The sequence below is a fragment of the Pinus tabuliformis genome, chromosome 1_2 (assembly GCF_031772625.1).
Source record: "Pinus tabuliformis cultivar Carrire ecotype Pingquan chromosome 1_2, CPIR1, whole genome shotgun sequence".
In the NCBI taxonomy this organism is placed as follows: domain Eukaryota; kingdom Viridiplantae; phylum Streptophyta; class Pinopsida; order Pinales; family Pinaceae; genus Pinus; species Pinus tabuliformis.
In genome coordinates this window covers 1,069,507,499-1,069,527,491 of record NC_142298.1, presented here as the reverse complement: position 1 = coordinate 1,069,527,491, position 19,993 = coordinate 1,069,507,499, and positions in this window count along the sequence as shown.

The window sequence follows — 19,993 nt, the reverse complement described above, 5'->3', positions numbered from 1 at the left end:
CACACATAGTACACCCTCTTACATATCTAGAAACTGTCTCATTCATTTTTGGCCAATAACAAAATCTTTGTAGCTGTGCAACTGTTTTACTTACCCCAAAGTGACCTGATATCAGAGAAGTGTGTGCTTCTCTAATTATCTTCACTTTTTTTGTTTGTGGAATGCATAACTTTCCACAATGGTATAAGAGTCGGTCCTTCACATGATAATCCAATTCTTCTAGCCATTTGCCTTGACTCAAAGTTGCATATACATCTTTAAAGTCTATATCTGGAGCATACTATTCAATGTAGATTTCATGTGGCACAAAATTATGCTTAAGTATAGTAGATGCATTTATAATGGATATAGATAACATGTCCGCAATTTTATTATGTATTCCCTTTTTATATCTGATGACTAAATGAAACTGTTGTAGAAAACCCATCCATCTATAATGTCTTGATTGCTACAACTTAGTTTGGGAGTGTGGATATTGAAGTGGTTGATGATCAGTATGTATTACTATCTCTTTTCCCATTAAGTAATGTTTCCACTTTTTCACACTCTAAACTGATGCATACAATTCTTTATCATATATAGGATAGTTAACTACTACAGGATTAAAAGTCTCAGAATGATAACATATGGGTTTACTGTGTTGTGTCAACACTGCTCCCATGGTATAGTCATTGGCATCTATTTTGATCTCAAATGGTCTTTGAATATTAGGTAGTGCTAGTACAGGTGCTGTACTAATCTTTTTCTTCAAGGTGTCGAAGGCTTTCTGATGTTTGCCTCCCCCGCTGAAACACCTTGTTCAATCCTTTTAAAGCATGTAAGGGAGCTGAAATTGAGGAAAGGTTAGAAATGAACTTCCTCCAATATTGTGCTGCCCCTAAGAAGCTTCTCACTTCTGTAGTAGACTTGGTTTTAGGCTAGTTCACAATGACTGCCACGTTAGATGGATCTATTTTCAATTCACCACCCCCTACTATATGACCCAAATAATTTAGAGATGTTTTGCCAAATTCACATTTTGAGAGTTTAACATGAAGCTTTTCTCTTTTTAAAACATCTAATGTATGCTTAACATGCTTTAAGTGTTCTTCCCATGTTTTACTAAAAATCAGAATGTCATCCAGATACGCAATAACAAAATCATCAAGAAAAGGTCTGAGTACATCATTCATTAATCTCATGAAAGTAGCAGGAGCATTAGTTAAGCCAAAAGGCATAACCAACTACTCATACAATCCCTTCTTTGTTTTGAAAGCAGTCTTCCATGCATCTTGTTCTGCAACTCTAACCTAATGGTATCCACTGTGCAAGTCTAACTTGGTGAAATAAACAGCTTCCTTCAATTGATCTAAAAGATCATCTATGCGAGGAAGGGGATAACGAATTTTTATTGTTATCTTATTCAGTGCTCGATAATTAATGCACATTCTCCATGAGCCATCTTTCTTTCTTACCAAAACGATTGGTGACCCACATGGTGATGTGCTAGGCCCGATGAACCATTTCTCGAGCAACTCCTGTACCTGCTTCCTGATTTCAACATTCTCTAAAGAAGACAACTTGTACATTCCAATGTTAGGCAATGGAGCATCTTGCTGCAAAATAATATCATGTACTATTTCCTTTTTGGGTGGTAGACCTTTAGGTTCTTGAAACAAGATATCATACTCTGAAACAACCTTTTCTAAATCAGCTTGATGTTTAGCATTACAACACTCAAATATATTGGTTTTATCAGGTTTCTTTTCCTTTACAACCATCAGTAAGAATTGTTTACGTGAATTTATCATTCTTTTCATCTACCCTGAGTTTATGAGAGTATAATTATTCTTGAGCTTATGAGCTCTTATAAAGTATTCGATTCCATCTTTGACAAGTAGATACTTGTTTTCAGCTCTATATAAAATAGTTTTTCTATCATACAGGTAAGAACTTCCTAAAACAATTCCACATATATCCAAAGGAATTATGTCTAACTCAACCTCATCTACAAATGTTGACCCAAAAAAAAACTTGAGTTTGCACTGTTTAGTCACTTGTAGTTGTGCTTTATCATTCAACCATCCTAATGGATATGGTTTCTTGTGAGGTGTAGTTTCTAATCCAAATTTCTTTACAATTGCTTCAGAAATCAAATTTACTTGTGAGCCACTATCAAACAAAGTATCAATCTTTTGATGTTTGGAAATAAATCGAATATGGAAAAGCTCATGTCTTTTTCTCTCATTTTCTTCATCAATGGTAGATTGTGTAGAACTACTAGTAGATACTTCAGAATTCTTACCTTTTATACCTGTGGCTGCAATGGTTGTTTCATCTAACGAGTCTAACCCCAAATCTTTTTGAATAGCTACAACAGTCTTCTTCTTCTTGCCCTCGAACTTCTTAGGTCTTAGCTCTGGATGTAGAATCCAACAATGCTCAAGATCATGCCCATCCTTTTTACAGTGAGTGCATGAAGCTTTGCTTTTCTGTGCAGTGTTAGCCTTCCTTGCTTTCCACTTCTGCTTTCTTTTCTCCTTTCTCTTGCTTGCAGTGGGTTGGGATGGTCCCCCAACTTCTGGATTTCCATTCTTTCCTCTAGCTTCTAGATTAGTAGCTTGTACAGATACCTCATCTATACTGGTGGGATTAAACATGATGATGGTATGCCTCATGTAGCTGTGTAGACCACCAATGTAGTTCAAGAGAGTCTCTGGTGAGTCTAATGAGATTCCTAGAATCAATGCTTTCTTTCTAAATTCTTGAGTGTACCCTTGCACACTTTGCCCTTTCAACTATCGAAGAGTTTGCCAACTCGTCATGGCTTGTTGCATGTAGGCCAATGGATAGAACTGATTTTTGATTGCAGAAACAAATTCACTCTAGACATAGATAGTCCTACCATGTCTTTTCATATCAGCCTGGGTTTTTCCTTCCCACCAAACCAAGGCAATGCCTCCAAGGCATAGGCTTGCTAGCTGAATCTTGCTCTTGTCTGAGTTGATGTTATGTACTCTGCAATAAACATCAATTTGCCTAATCCAATTGTCCAACTTTTCTGCATTTAAATCTCCATCATATATAGGTAAATCAAATTTAACATCTAGTTTGATCAAAGATGCTTTCCTTTTGTTTTCAGGGCTGTTAGGAGGTGTGAGAAAGCTTTCCTCTTTCCCTTTTTCTTTGTAGTGTTCATGGAAGTGAGATTCGTTTTCTTCTTTGTCTTGTTTAAAGCCTGATGAATCTCCATCCTTATGTTTTCTAAAGTCCCTATACATTTCTTCTACCATGGAGTTATGGCTAGGAAACCTTCTATGAATTGAGAGTCTATCCCCATTGAACCTTCCTCTGACATTGTCTTCCGAGGATAGACTCGCAATTTCAGGATTAGTTTCAACCAACTCTCATTCTCCTAATTTGAGCTTTGATCTAGTGAGCATTCAACAGCTAAACCAACACAACCTTTTCTAACCTTACAATGTACAGCTCTGATACCACTTGATATGAAAATAACCCTTTGAGTGATCCCAGTTAAAGAATTATTAAATGAAGGTATGACAGACTCATGTGCTGGTGTGGGTCTATGTTATTTTAGGCAACAGATCAGTCAGATTGTAAAATACACAGACACTTGGAAAATGGAAAACACCAGAGAAACACAGTAAGAAAATACAAGAACACAACAAATTAATAAGGAGTTCACCCTATCCTCCAGGGCTACGTCTTCGGTCTAGCTTTCAGTGGTGGTGTTCTTTTTATTGTGTCATTAAAGCAGAGAATTACAATGAGGAGTTCAATCTAAGTCTCCCAAACATAATTGCTTGGCAGGGTGGTTCTTGGATTCCCCAAGCCACTAGAGTACATAGACTCTTTGCCTTACTAGCTCTTGACCTCTCTGGTCTTTAAATAGGAGGAGCCCAATGTGGTGCTCAATTCCCGACAGATCCTCTTAGGGATTGCTGGATGCTGCCTTATGCTACAAGTCAGCTCGACTCTCTGTCTTTTCTGCTCTTTGCTTCACTGTCATTTCTTTCCCCTGTCTTCGTCTTCTTTTCTCTAGTTCTTCCTCTTGGTGTCCTCTTCTCTTCTCTTTAATGTTCTATGTTCATGGCTTTAAAGCCAGTCGATCTCATAACTGTTCGATTCCCCTTCTGCCTCCATTAGATCGCCTGTTGTTGTTCGCTTGGAATTCCCAGTCTCTGTGTTATGGTCATCGGCTCATAGGGAGTGGACACTTGTCCTTTCGCAAACTGTGCCAGCTCGTCCTCATCGGTTCGGTTCTTCGGTTACGTCGAGAAATGACTCATCTGCCACCTCAATAGTCAAATTGGACCTCAAATCCTTATATATCGTGGCTTAATCCCCTGTCGAATCTGGTTCTTTCATCGGGCACGTTCTAAGTCGTTAGATCTAGAGCCTCCATATCCGATGCTATTCGCTCATTTCGTGCGGTTGACTTGTTAGACCGTTAGCACGCAATGAGCAGTGGTTTTATCTCTCCTCCACCTGCCACGCATCGGGGGTTGAGTGGAATCGCTCGTTTTTCTCCAAATCTGTTTACCACCCAAGGGTGCCCCCAATACACACCATCGGTTTTGGAGCGTGAGTCCCACCTTTGGCTTTTAACGCTTTCCCCATGGTTTTCCCGGCTTCTATGCGACTGAGCGCTTTGGGGCTTTCCTTCTTGAGGGGTTTTGCCTAGTGATGCATGATTAGAAATGGCCTCCTTTTCCTGATCCAGGCTTCCCAAGTGCTAGTTTGGCTTCCTACGCAGTCTCCATGGGCCTCGGTTAGTGCGCTTTGACCGAGTTCGTCATCGTTCCTCGCTAGCTACCAACTGCCATTGTTCAAAAGTCTTCCTGATCACTTTGTGGTCTTGAATTCGAGGTTTTGTCCTAATTTGATAGAGTCATGGTGTTTTGATTATTCGTCATGGGTCCAATTCGGATCATTGGTGGTTGTGTTTAGACTAGGTGGTTGAGAGCCCTTGGTGGTGTGGTTGAGGGTGATCCGACAATACTCAATGCATGGTTACGGGTAATCCGACAAAACCCCGGTTAACAATGACGGAGGGGGATTTACAGGTATGGGTAGAGGTGTGTAGTTATAATGGTTGGAAGAACCATGTATGCGAAGGAGATCCTACAAGACTAGTTGTTGCAGTGGTCAGTACCCATGCATTTCGGTGGATGGTTTCTCCTTTATATGGACAACAACATATTCTTTTTATGTTTCACCACAACTAGATTTTAAAGATTGATATGGAGACAAGTACTCATTAAGGGGGAGTGTTGGAATATCTAATTCTTACTTGTCTTAGTTGTGATTCTTACTAAGTAAAGGAGTTTGTTCCTAATAGTTAGGATCTATTTCCTAGATTGGTCTGTGGTTGAGATAATCTCTCAACTAAGGGATTGTGTGTCCAAGATAGCATACCTATCTTGAGACAACACTTCTTGTATATATGTAATTACATGTGATTAATAAATTAATTGGAATTCTATGATTTTATCATAAATGTTTTAACACACACCATTACAATAATATGATGACATTTTATGTTGTCTATGTGCATCTACGGATTGGGATTCACTATGAGTATGCTTTGCATCTTTTACTTGGATCTTTAATTCTTCTACAAGATTACAATAATATGATGGCATTTTACGTTATGTGCATCTACCGATTGGGATTCACTATCACTACGTTTTGCATTTATTACCGAGTCAAAAATTTGTTGAATGTTAAAAAAATATTAGCCAAAGTCTCAGAATGGGGATTCACCATCATTAGCTGTGCATTTGTTATAGGAGTTGTCTATAATGCGACTTTTTGGAGATTCCGGTGACGGAATCCGGCGGAAGAAATTGAGGTTAAATCTTGATTTGTTGCAGTTAAAATGGTTTTTTAACTGCATATTTGGATTCAGCACCCTGAAAAACCCCTAGGACGCTTTCATTGTGCAGAAACTAGCTATCAAACTTGCGATTCCAATAAATTCCTGCCGGATTTCGACCGGAAAAACCCGCCGGAAAGGCTTTCAAAAAGTCGCGTTATAGACAACTGCTTTGTTATACACTCAAAATTTTGTTAGAGTGTTTATGAAAATCGGAACAAAGGACTCTCTTGTTTACTGTATTACAACATCTACAATTACGTCATAATCTTTATGAGTGAATTTGATTGTTTTCCTTTAAAGTGAAATTTTCATTTTAATTTATTATCTATATTTCCACTTGGTGGGAAACCTACCTAAATATAAAAAAAAATAATTGATTTTCCATCATGTTTAAAACTAAGAGCGCTAGATATAAAACAAAATAATTGATTATACGTCACGTTTAAAACTAAGTGTAAAGGAAACATACTATAAAAAAAAAATTGAAACAAGAACATTACTAAGATAAAGATGAGTCCAGCTTCATCCTTAGTGGCTCAAGCATATGCTAGGCGTGAAAGTAAACCAATTTCTAGGCGAGCTAGCTTTTAATATCTAGAAGTAATATTGAGAAGCAGTAATTTCAAATAATCCAACTTGATCATAATTTGATTCTTTGTGTGGTTGTGATCCAATAACACAAAGGTCTCTCTTGTTTACTGTATTACAACACCTACAACTACATTATCAATTTTTATGAATGAATCTGATTCTTTTCTTTTTATGTTAAAATTTCATTGGTAATTTACCAAAATTGAAAGAACCAAGGGTCCTTATGTATGCTTCCACTTGGTCGGAAAACCTAACTAGATATGAAAAGAAATAATTGATTATCAGTCACATTTAAAACTAAGAGCGCAGGAAATGGATTATATAAAAAAGAAAATAATTGAAACAAGAACATTACTAAGATAAAGATGAGTCCAGCTTCATCCTTAGTGGATCGAGCATATAATAGACATGAAGGTAAACCAATTTCTAGAGGAGCTAGCTTTCAATATCTAGAAGTAACCTTGAGAAGCAGTAATTTCAAATAATACAACTTGATCATAATTCGATTCTTTGTGTGGTTGTGATCCAATAACACAAAGGTATCTATTGTTTACTGTATCACAACATCTATAATTACATTATCAATCTTGATGAGTAAATCTGATTGTTTTCTTTTTAAGTGAAATTTTCATTGGTAATTTACCTTAATTAAATGAACCAAGAGTCGTTATCTATATATTTTTCCATTTGGCTGGAAAACCTAAGTAGACATAAAGAAAAAATTGATTATACATCACGTTTAAAACTCAGAGCGCTAGATATAAAAAATAATTGATTATCCATCACGTTTAAAACTAAGAGCGCAAGAAATAGATTATTAAAAAAAAATAAAAAAATTGAAACAAGAACATTACTAAGACAAAGATGAGTCGAGCTTCATCCTTAGTGGATCGAGCATATACGAGGTGTGAAGGTAAACCAATTTCTAGACGAGCTAGGCAGTAATTTTAAATAATCCAACTTGATCAGAATTTGATTCCTTGTGTGGTTGTGATCCAATAACACCTTTTCCAAAATAGAGTTTTTAACTACCATTACAAATATGGGATGTATAGATAATGATATTATTAGTCATTCCTTACTATTTGAAATCCTTTCATGATTTTATGTGGATTTCTCTTCCATTTTATTGAATTAGGATTAGGCTTCTAGAAAGTGTGGAGAGTGGGGTCCTGCAAATGATGAGCCTATGCCTTTACCCTAAACAATCTTTAGATCTACTAACATATCTTAGTCCTCCACCCACCTATGATAGTATGTATTGGGAGAGAAAGAGACCCACTAGTCAAAGAGGGGATATACAAATAAATTCCATGACCATGAAGGAAACATTTGCATGGAGGTTGATAGCACATGATGAAAAAGCAAGCAATAAACCCCACAATCAAAATTTGTAAGCCCCTAAGGCCATGAACATAATAATTGTTAGTTGCCATGTAGAGAGTTTTAAAGAATGAACGAGCACAAATAAAAAAAAATACTAATAAAGAGAATGCCAAAATCCTTGGGAGGTATAGCTTTTCCTTCTAGTCATTTAATAGTTTTTTATAATTCAATGTGAAATTTTTAGAATTATCTAGCAGTGTGAGGTTATATAGATATCTAAAATAAAGTAACTCTACAAATACTAGTTATCTAAAATTACTTTGGACTCACGGCCATGACTCGATTAGACAAATCCTTGTAAACAATTCAAGCCATAATTGTTTTCTTGAAAATAATAAAAATATGAAATGATGGTTAGAGGAGAGGGACACACATATCCAAGTGGTAGGGATAGTTGAAAAGTGGGAGATTGGAATCCAAGTTTGAGGGAGAGGGGAGAAGTGGGAAATCGATGTTCAGTGAGAAAACAAACTGGGCCACCATGTAGCACATGGTGAAGATATTAATGGATGAGGAAATTGCATACTTTTTATCCCATGACACGAGGGATGTAGAAGTTGGTAATATCCTTAGATATGAAGACTCTCAAAAGAAAAACAAGAGCCAACAAGGAAAACCAAGTGAAAATAGTAGTGAAACAACTAAAGAGGAAGAATTCTAGGAACATTCAGCACAAGAGAAATGGTGGAGTTGCACCTAAGATATATACTCTTAAATTTGGGGCTTGTCCCCATGTATTGGTGTGTTGAGGCCACAAAACTATGGTTTCCAAGCTTGAATTTCTAGTGGGAGGCTCATTGGAATATTGAACTATAAGTGTATGCCAAAGAAGATAAAAAGCTATGTGGTTGTTGGATAGCTAATAAACCATTTAGTGTTTGCTGAATGGGATGATAAGCAACTCACATGTTGGTTGTAAGGATTATAATCCTCTATGAAGGACAACTAAACCACAATGACGCTTGCTGAAAGGAGTTGATAAACCATTAAGTGCATACTAAGGATGTTACTAAACCACTTACTCTCTGCTAAGAACGCTAATAAACCACTTGGATAGAGAGCTACATACTCCTCCAATCTTTTCTTTGAAAATAAAATTTATAAACCACCTAGATAGTACATTTAGACTCTTGGAAATGAGCAATACACCAAATGATCCTTCAGTGAATTCCCTAAACAAGTATCCCCTTAGAATTTGGATTTGGCTCACACGTGATCACTTAGGAGAATCGTTGTGGTGTAGGTGGTCTATGGGTGGTCGGAGAGTTCAAGTCCCTCCCTCACTTTCTAGGCATTTAAAGTTATTCAAATAAGTATTATGAATTATTCATGATTGAACTATGGGTTATCTACTACATTATTGGCTAATTTATAGATCAACGTTACTCATGTATGGTTGTTGAATTCATTGCATGGCCATAGTCAATGAGTTATCCCATGTCTTTATGAATATGTTGAACCACTAGCACTATGTCATGGTTATTACTTTCATGAACTGTTGTATTGTTATATGGTTTTTTATGGTCGTATGATATCTCTTGATGAACTTGTTGAATGGAAAGTTTTCCAATGATCTTCTATGTTTATGGATTTATTGGCTTATGATCAGAACTTAAACAAGAATGAAACAAATTATAGATTTAACCATAAATATAGAGATGCAACAGAAATAACACTTCATTTCATTAATATAAAATACTGAAATAAGCTTACAAAGAAAATAGACATAAACTAGCTCGGACAATGGTAACTTATCGCTTAGAATAGATGTGACAGCTACATGCCTCTGAACTGTGTTACAATGAGGCTTGAAAGCCTATTTATTAGTAAGAAACAATGGAAAACATCAAACATAAAAAAACCTAACCATAGGAGATGAAAGACCAAAACTATGGGCCCTGTTTGGGTAAATTTGTGCATCAACTTCCTCAGGTCATTACATTGGCATAAAATCTCTACTTCACGTGCACGATACCTCGTTAGAAAGATCTATCCGAGGAATACAACTTTCCAGTGAAATTTTTTTGGAGAACCATGCTTTCCCCGATTTTCCCAAAATACGTCATTTAGGGTCTCAAAATAGCTCTCAAAGATCAAGACGTGAAAAACTTCCAATAATAATAAATTGTGCTACAATTAAGAAAATTAAAAATATAAAAGAGACAATGGTGGGGGTCTAAGTGGAATAGGCGGGTGGAAATTAACATCCACTTGGATCAATCCTCGCCCCGTAGGAAGTAATGTTACCCATTGCATTGAGTTCCTCCATGAGATGGGGAACTTCTCTTGAACTTGGTCCTTGGTGAGCCACTTGCCTTGGTGTAGGAGTTGGCCAACTTTGACAACCTGATATAGTTGGATCTTCTATTGGTGAGTGTCCTTGATCTGTGTGTCCATAATATGATCAATTTTGGCTTGTTCCATGCACTCTGGGTTTAACTTTGTGGGTGTGAGTTGTTCTGCACTGTTTGATGTGTCTAATAATGTTAGGTCCCTATACTACTAATGTAACCCCTTATTATTATTAACACAACCCCCTTATTATATTGTTATGCCCATGTAGTCCCATATTGTTATTACTGTGCCCCATAGAAGCCCACAATTGTTATTATTATGCCCTTACTGTATTATTGTTATGTCGGCTCTGATTATATTATGACCCCTTAGACTACTATATATAGAAAGGAGGTCTTGTCATTCGTATCATCTAAGAATTGTTCATTTATGTAATGTAAAGGAGGTTTCCCCCTTGAAGAGGTTTATTTCTAAGGCGTTGATCTATCTTTTCTATCTTTATGTGAGTTGGTTTCATTACATTTGGTATCAGAGCTTTGGATTCTAGGGTTAGGCTACTCCAAATAGGTCATCGTGGATTTTTCACTATACCTTTTTTTCTGCGACATTTCAAAAGCTAAAAAGCAAACCCATTTGGGCTAAAATTGTTTCGAAGTTCGAATCTGAATTTTAGATCTTGTGTAGCAATATTTACGGAGATATGATCTGAGGAAGTTGGCATTTTTGCAGACTCTCGAATTACATTATAAACAGGTGACCTAGGGAAAATCGTCATAAATTTTGTTTTGAGCTTCACATTGAAATTTCGTAAGAGGTAATAGAAAGAGGATAGACTGTAGTTTCATGTATATGTTTTTTATATCCGAAGGTCAAAACAGTGATACGTGGCACTTCATACAAGTTTGCTCTTCTGAAAAGGTATATAATTAGGCCATCCTAGGAGACTGTCCATAACTCTTTCTTGGAGAATCCAAATTCGATCAGACTCATCGCATTAGAAGTAGGACGCAGAGAGCTACCGTAGGAAGAAATTTCAGAACTTGGAGATTTGAAATTACAGAGTAACAATCATTTGAATATCGAGCTCCTAAAATCAAGAAAAGGTGATATGAGAAAGTTTGATGGTAAGGATCTAGTAAATTGGATTCTACAGATGGAGAAATATTTTGATCTACATGGTGTACCACTGTTACAAAAGGTATGTATTGCATCTTCATATTTAAAACCGATCAATTCTTATGGTATAAAGGGCTTTGTTATCGTAAACAACTTGTTACGTGGTCAATTTTCATGGAGGAAATGAAGCACATTATGAGGAAACAAAGAGCAACACCTTCTTTAGAGCAACTCCACAACAATTGGAAGAAAAGAGAGCAAAAGGGATTTGTTATAAAGTTGAAAGCAAAATTATGGCAACAAGGAAGTCTACCCCTCACAACTATAAAGATGGAAGCATTGTTTCTCCTAGCCTTCCACAACCTATAAGGGTTACACCACAACAATTGGAAGAAAAAAGAGAAAAAGGGCTTTGTTACAATTGTGATAACAAATACATTAAAGGTCATAAGTGCGCTGAGAAGAAATTATTTTAGATAGATTATGAAGAGGAGGAAGAAAAGGATCAACAAAAATCAAAAGAAGAGGATATATACTATGAACCAACCCTAGAGAAAGAAGAAATGAATCTAACTATATCTTGTAAACCATTGGTAAGAATTACCACTCCTCAAACTCTGAAAATAGATGGACATATCAAGAATAAAAAGGTTTAAGAAGTGAAGTATCACATCGAGAAAGAAGAAATGAATGCAACCATATCTTGTAATGCATTGGCCAGAATTACCACTCTTCAAACTATCAAGATAGAAGGACATATCTAGAAGAAAAATGTTCAAGAAGTGAAAGATCACATCGAGCATCAAGAAATGAATCCGACCATATCTTGTAATGTATTGGAATAAATTACCACTCCTAAAACACTCAAGATAGAAGGACATAACAAGAAGAAAAAGATTCAAGCAGTGAAAGATCACATCTAGCATCAACAACAAAGTTCTCCAACTTTTAAGGGATAACGTCACTTTGGTGCAGAATTGAATGAAATAATAGGCAGATCAACATCGCAGTGAAAGAATTTTTGATGTAGGCGATTGGGTATTTTTACGGCTACATCTCAAGCAATATATTTATGATAAGGAAATGTTGGAAATACTACATGCACTTAAGAAATGACAACCCCACCTAATGGGAAGACACTTCAAGGTAAAAACAAATATTAACAGTCTTAAATACATTTTAGAACAAATATTATCTTTAGAAGAGCAAAAAAAATGGGTCACAAATATGTTGTGTTACGACTTTGAAATCATCTACAAAAAAGGGAAGAAAAATGTTGTTACAGATGCACTCTTAAGAAAGGATGAGGGCGTGCAAGCATTGTTTTGTGCTATTTCTATTATCCAACCAGATTTGATAAACAGAGAAAGGGATGAATGGAACAAGGATGAAGAAGTGGGGCCAGTCATTGAAAATTTGCAGAAGATCCCAATTCAAGCAATATTTCCAAAACTTGATGAGGAAGGAAAAATCATTTTGGAACCTGGAGCAGTCACAGAAACAAGAACTCGATAGCTATGAAATCGATCAATTTCAGAGTATCTCATCAAGTGGAAGAATTTACCTACAGAAGATTCCACATGAGAGGACAAGAATTTTATACAGAAGCATCAAGAACTACTCAAGCGTTGAGGACAACACCTTTTTAAGGAGAGGGGCATGTTAGGTCCATATACTACTAATGTAGCCCCTTATTGTTATTAGTGCAACCCCCTTATTACATTGTTGTGCTCATGTAGTCTCGTATTGTTATTATTGTGCCCCATAGAAGCCCAATATTGTTATTATTATGCCCTTATAGTTTTATTGTTATGTAGGCTATGATTATATTATGACCCGTTAGACTACTATATATAGAAAGGAGGTCTTGTCATTTGTATCATCTAAGAATTGTTCATTTGTGTAATGTAAAGGAGGTTGCCCCCACGAATATGCTTATTTCTAAGGCATTGATCTATCTTTTCTATCTTTTTGTGAGATGGTTTCATAACAAATAATGGTGGGAAGTATGTCGAAGGGAGTCCACATTAAAAATTGGGTGCAAGACAAGGAATGGGGGAATATTGAGCTGAAACGAGTTGTCACCTAAAACCTTGGTAATGGTGTAAGGACTATATCGGAGTGGTCTGAGCTTTTCATGGGCATTGGTAAGGTGTCATTTCTACAAATGCAACCAAACTTTGTTGCACACCTGAAACTTATGTGGCACTTGATGTTGGACATGTCGTTGCTTGTAATTAGTAGTTAACTTCTCCAAGATTTCATGAACCTACTCATGGATGTGTTGGATGTGTTCAATAAATGTGGTCACTTTATCAACCTCAAATAATACATGTGTGGATTTTGTCTGTATAGTCATATGAGGCATCAAAACATCAATCATACATAATGGTTGAAATCCTAGAATGTCTTCAAAGGGACTACGACCTGTTGAGATATGGAGAGCTCTGTTATAACTGTGCTTTACATAGGGAAGACTCTCATCCCAGTTTCGTAGATTCTTGGAGTTGTACATGCAGAGTATGTACACTATCATCCTAATGATGACCTCCATTTGGCCATTAGTCTGAGGACAGAAGGGAGTCGACTTGGTGAGATAGGTATCCAATAGTGTCTAGAGGCTTGACCAGAATGTGATTAGTTTCTATCCCAATTTGATATAATGGTCTGCAGGATCCCAAAATGTACCCACACTTATTCAAAGACGATTTTGACAGTGTCCTCTGTTGTGATACTCTTCTTGTAGGCCGCCAATATAGGCATCTTAGAAAATTTTTCCATGACCACAAATACACAGTCATTGCCATGCTTCATAGAAGGGAGGTCAGACATATATTCCACAGAGATGGATTCCAACGTCTGACTCAAAGTAGGTAGAGGAGTGTAGATGCCTTGTCTCTTTATGGTTTTCTTGGTGATGGCACATGTAGTGTAGGATCATATATATTTCTTGACATCGAGTCATATTTTTTGCTTATAAAAGTAATTTTGTAGTATAGCCACAATTTTCTCCACACCCAAGAGTTGTGCGACCCGACTATAGTGCACCTCCCAATCAACTTGCAACGTTTTCTTGAAGGAACAAAAAGGTGGCCTAGGTAGCATAATAATGCATCCTAGAGGTGGAAATTAGGAACTTATTTTCCATCTACTAAAATCTGGTATGTGGAGGCAAGCTTTGGATCATTTTTGTATATTTGTGGCCATCTAGAGGTCTCGTGGTGATAAGAGTTGAGAAAAATAGTCAATGCTCTAACTAGGGGCCAGACGAGGCAGTCTGCGATATGATTGGTGCTGCCCTTTTTGTATTTCAAGATTCATGTGGAATTGTTGTAGGTATGTAGACCACTTCTGAAGGAAATCTTTCTGCAACTTATTTGGTGTCAATATAAACTAAAGAGGTCAGTGATCGGTGTGGATGACTGCCTCCTTCCCCAGAATGTAATGCTTCCATTACCAATAAGCATGCATGATGGAATACATATATTTATCATAGGTGGGGTATTTTTGAATTGTATCGAAAAGTATCTCACTATGACAGGCCACTGGATGCCCATGTTGGGTGAGGATGGTAGCTATAGCATAGTCAAAGGTGTCTGTCTCAATTTCAAATGGTTGCTGCAGGTTTGATAATGTGAGTACCGGTACAGAGCAAAGGTGGTGCTTCAACTCAGCGAATTCCTTCTATTGGGACTTGGACCAATAAAACTTTTCTTTCACCCGTCTCTTGGTAATCTGACTCAAGGACCAAGTGATATGGGAGAATGTGAAAACAAACCTATGATAAAAAATTGCAAGGCCCAAAAAGATGTGAAGCTCTGTTTAAGTGGTTGGGGATAGCCAATCTCAAATGACTTGGATCTTATTCAGAGCCACATGCACATGCGACTCATCTATGATGTAACCTGGATATTGGACCTCGCTCATGCCAATGGTGCATTTCACCAAGTTGAAACATAGTTTGTGTTGTCTAAGGGTTCAAAGGACCCGCCAAATGTGTTGCAAGTGTCATTCCCATCTCTTGTTGAAGATGACGATGTCGTCAAGATAAAAAGCCACAAATGATTTGGTGAAGGGCTGCAATATGTCATCCATTAGCCTCATAAACGTGGCATGGGCATTTGTCAACTCAGAGGGCATAACAAAGCATTCGAAAAGGCCTTCCTTGGATTTGAAGGTAGTCTTTCATACATTTGTGGGGTCCATTGGAACCTAGTGATAGACATGCTTTAGATCGATCTTGTTGAAATACTTGGCCCCCTTGAGTTGGTCTATAAGTTCATCAATTTGTGGGATTGGAGACTTGTTCCTAACAATGATTTTGTGTAGTGCATGATAATCAATGGAAAGCCTCCAAGAGCCATCCTTATTCTCTATAAGTATAATTGGGCTCCCACAAGGCGAGGAACTTGGTTTGATGTGCCCTATTGCAGCAACCTAGATTTTTTGCTTGATCTCTTCATTTTCTAGAATGGAACAATGATATATCGTGTCATTGGATAAGGGTTCTCTGGGAGTCAGATCGATCGAATGCTTGACCATACAGTGCAAGGGTATCGTTGTGGGGGAGGAGAAGAAGTCCCTGTATTCTTCCACGACCGTATCCACCTGCTTCTACTGTGTGGAGGAACCCTTCCTGGGGGCCATGTTTGTGGCTACAATCTCCCCCTTACATTGAGAGTGAACTAGAAAGAAAAAAAAATTCCCAATCTCGGACATGATCTTACTACATTTCTTAGTAGATATCAAAGAGATGGCGATAAGCAGGGAAACCTTCGGTATCATGTATAAATTATTTCCAAAATATATAAAATAGAGTGAGGTCTAGACTCATATACATCATGTTGCTTCCACAAGTATGGTTGTCCTAATAATATAGTACAAACTTCAAGAGGAGAGACATCACATAGTACCTCATCTATGAAGGGATTGTTGTTGCAGGGAAGGTGACACTATTGGCTAACATGGAGATCTCATCCTTGGTGAAGCCACTTGATGGTGTATGACTACAGATGTGTTGTAGTCAGTAGGACTAGTCGCTTCATGACCTCTGCTGAAATGAGGTTCTTTTGGCTCCCGCTATCAACAATGAACTACAACGAAACCCTTCACCCACATATGTGAGTGGAAGAGGTGTTCCCCCTTCTTTCCATCTTCAAGCTCAATATTCTCGATCTTAGTGGTGACCATGGTGGCACTAGCCTCTGCGATAATCAGTTGCTTCCCTTTTTCATTCCCCTTGTCAGGTTTTGGTTCAGAGTTGGAACACGCATCTGATTTGGAAGCCTTCAGCTCGACCACTAGTGACTTCTTGGCCCAACACTCACCTGTGTTGTGAGTGGAGCTTGTATGTGGAACTCACACCACTTTCGTGTGTCTTGATTTGTCTTCATGGTGTTGTTCTTTGTTTGTGGCTTTTATAAGTTATTGTGGTCGCCCCACCTTGGATTTTTCATTTTCTCTACAATTTGGGGGCGTCTTTCACTTGCTTCACATTCACAGATCCAAAGTCTCATTTTTTTTATTTAAACTTCTACTCAATCTTGATAGTGTATCAGTATGTCGTGTCGAGTGAGGAGATGTCTAGGAACTCCATCTCGTCCTAGATGTATCTATGTAGACTTTTGTGGTACTTGAGTACCAAATTTCCCTTAGAATCACTAATACCCAACTTTGTATGAAGGGTATGAAAAGCATTGGTAAACTTTGGCATGTCCTGGTCCATTGCCTGTCACAGCCTGGTCCACTTTATGTATTTATACTCATTTCTCCAGATAGGGTAGTATTTCTCCTTGATGGCATGCCATAATGGAACTCTCCTTGATGGGATCTGATAATGTATTCCATGTGAGTGCAGCTGAAAATAGTAAGGGTGTACTTTTGTCCTTTTTCTCACAGTAGGTTTCCCACGAGTCCTTGATGTGTGGGGTGACTTAAAAAGTGAAAAAGTAATATATTTATGGTTGGAAAAATCATGAACAAAAAAATATATTTCTCATATATTTAACCATTTATCCATGGTGTTCATATCCATCTGACCATCAAATATGGGTATGTCAAATTTTACTTGTACCTTGAAGGGTGTGGCTCTTTGAGAGTAGCAAAAGGAGTTGCGTCACTTTTGAGTAACCGCTGAAAGACCTTGGCAAAGAATCACATTCCTTTGTCACTCGAGGGCTTCTTCAAGTAATATTTTGAAAGGATATCCTGTCCCCTAATATTTCTTCTCTTCCGCCATGGGAGGCCATTGGGGTTTGGGACCTAAATCCTTATATCTTTACCTTGTTGGGGACATGCAAAGAAAAAATGAGAAAGAGTAGACTGCTTTGATACCACTAATACGGATGTAAACAAGAACAAAGATTACAAATATAACCATAAATACAGAGATTCCACATAGATATCACTTCATTTCATTAATATTACAAATATAATGGATCTAAACTAGCTCAGGCGATGGTAGCTTATCTCTAAGAAGAGATGTGTCATCTACATGCCTCTAAACTATGTTACAATGAGGCTTGAAGGCCTATTTATTATTTAGAAATAATGAAAAATTCTAAACATCGAAAAACCTAACCCTAGGAGATGAAGTGCCAAAACTATGGGCCCCGTTTGGGTAAATTGGTACATAAGCTTCCTGGAGTCATAACTTTGGCATACGATCTCTGTTTCATGTGCACAATACCTCGTTAGAAAGATCTATCTGAGGAATACAACCTTTTTGTGGAATAAATTAATTAAATACTCATGATTGCCCCGATTTTCAGGACCCGAAAAACTGCCAAAAATAGTAAATTATGCTACAATTAAGGAAACTGAAAAACTGAAAGAGACAATCATGGGTGGGTGGCCACCAACATCCACCTAGATCATCTCATTACCACAGTTAATAGCATGATGAGAAGGTAATCTAAGTGTTTGATGTTAAATGATGATTCAATTTGTGAAGATGGTCACTTGGTTTAGGGTGATGCAAATACTTTATAATTTATGCATACTTATGTATAATTGAGACATCATGATATTATCTAATGAAACTTGGTATGAAGGCTTCTTATGAAATTTTTCCTTTTGAGAAACTCCTTTCTTTTCCATAGAATCCAGTATAAGTTAACTTTTATTTATGGCTTGTAGTACTTATGGAAATGACATAGAACATTTGAAGGTTGTTCCTCAATATTTAACCATTATTCCAAAGAACTAGTGCTTTGGTAGAAATATTGGTTCTTCAGAGACTTCTGTGAACTTTGTTTGAATTCATATTATGTGGGCCTTATCAAAAATATCTAACTCATCTAGGAAAGCATTACTTTGAAGTGCCACTAGGTTATTTGGTGATCTTGGAAATCCATGTGTTGTAAGAGTGAACAATTCCTTAGAGGCCCTAATACACCACATCCTAGATACATTGTTGAGAGTCCAATGGTATCTAGTGTGTGTTGGACTAGATATGCTACATAAGAGATGGATTCAGTAACCTACTATCAATGGGTGACACAATATTTCATAGTGTTGCGACATCTGGATAACTATTGGGGCCCTATTTCTTTTAATTTTAAGTGTAATATAGGGATCAAGGTGTCTAAGGCATGTTAATAATGGATAAACTCATGGCACCATCGGTGTTTTAGATTATATAGAACATAAAAGTGTCACACAACACCAAGGGAGAGAATCAATGGGTCCCATGCCTAGTCCACATAAAAATTTCTATGTGGATAATTGACAATGCCCACCACCCCTATTTCCCTTTGTTTAATAGTGAATGTTGTGGCAATGATGACCTTGTGTGGCATGAAATGGAAGTTGAGGAAAACCCCCTTTGTAATGACTTGTTCGGATGACATGGAGGACATGTGGGTGCAATGTGTCCTTACCACTACCCATGACATGCTGCTAGAAGTTTGAGTGTGTAATATGGGCACATTAGTGAATAAGAGGTTGTCTTATCTATTGTTCTAGTGTGGAACCTTTCCACATTGCACCACCCAAAACTTGTCATTGTAATCGATGTGTAATGAAACTTGGAACAAGTGGTTCTGGGGGAGTGGCGATGACAACTATTGTGAAGTTTTCCTATTTTTTGGGGCCATCAATTGATGTGGCCATACACCAAAAATTAGATTTCCCTCTAATCAAAGCATGGTGATATCAACTTCCCTAACTCACTCAACCCACACCCCATTTGTATGTTGTACATTAATCAGGGAGTGGAGGCTATGGTTTGACATGAGGATTCCTTTTGAGGGTCCCATGTTTAAAAAGGACATCATATTGTGGTAGCATGATCATGGTTAAGGCTAGTCAATGACCTACATTTACGATATGGCTCCCCTTGGTCCATCATGGGTTAATTGGAGGATGGGAGGGATCCAGAACATGAACCACCTATGTAAACCCACCTCTGTTTACAAGAAACAAAAACAAGTCATAATTGGGAAACATCACAAAACATGATGAGGAGGGACCATGTGTGGCCAAATCCTGAGCTAACATGGAATCGTTGCATGGATGCCATCTGGAAACTCAAAAGTCGACTTGGCTTAATATGATTGGATAAACATGGGAAGGGAATAATGTTCAATTCACAGGTCAGATTGAGATAAAATGTATATCATTAGAAAGCTCTTAAGAAGTTGGATACTATGTTAGTAATAGAATTTAATTGTTAAAACATTGGAAAAGAAGGATTTTTAGAACCCCATATTCATATCAAACCTT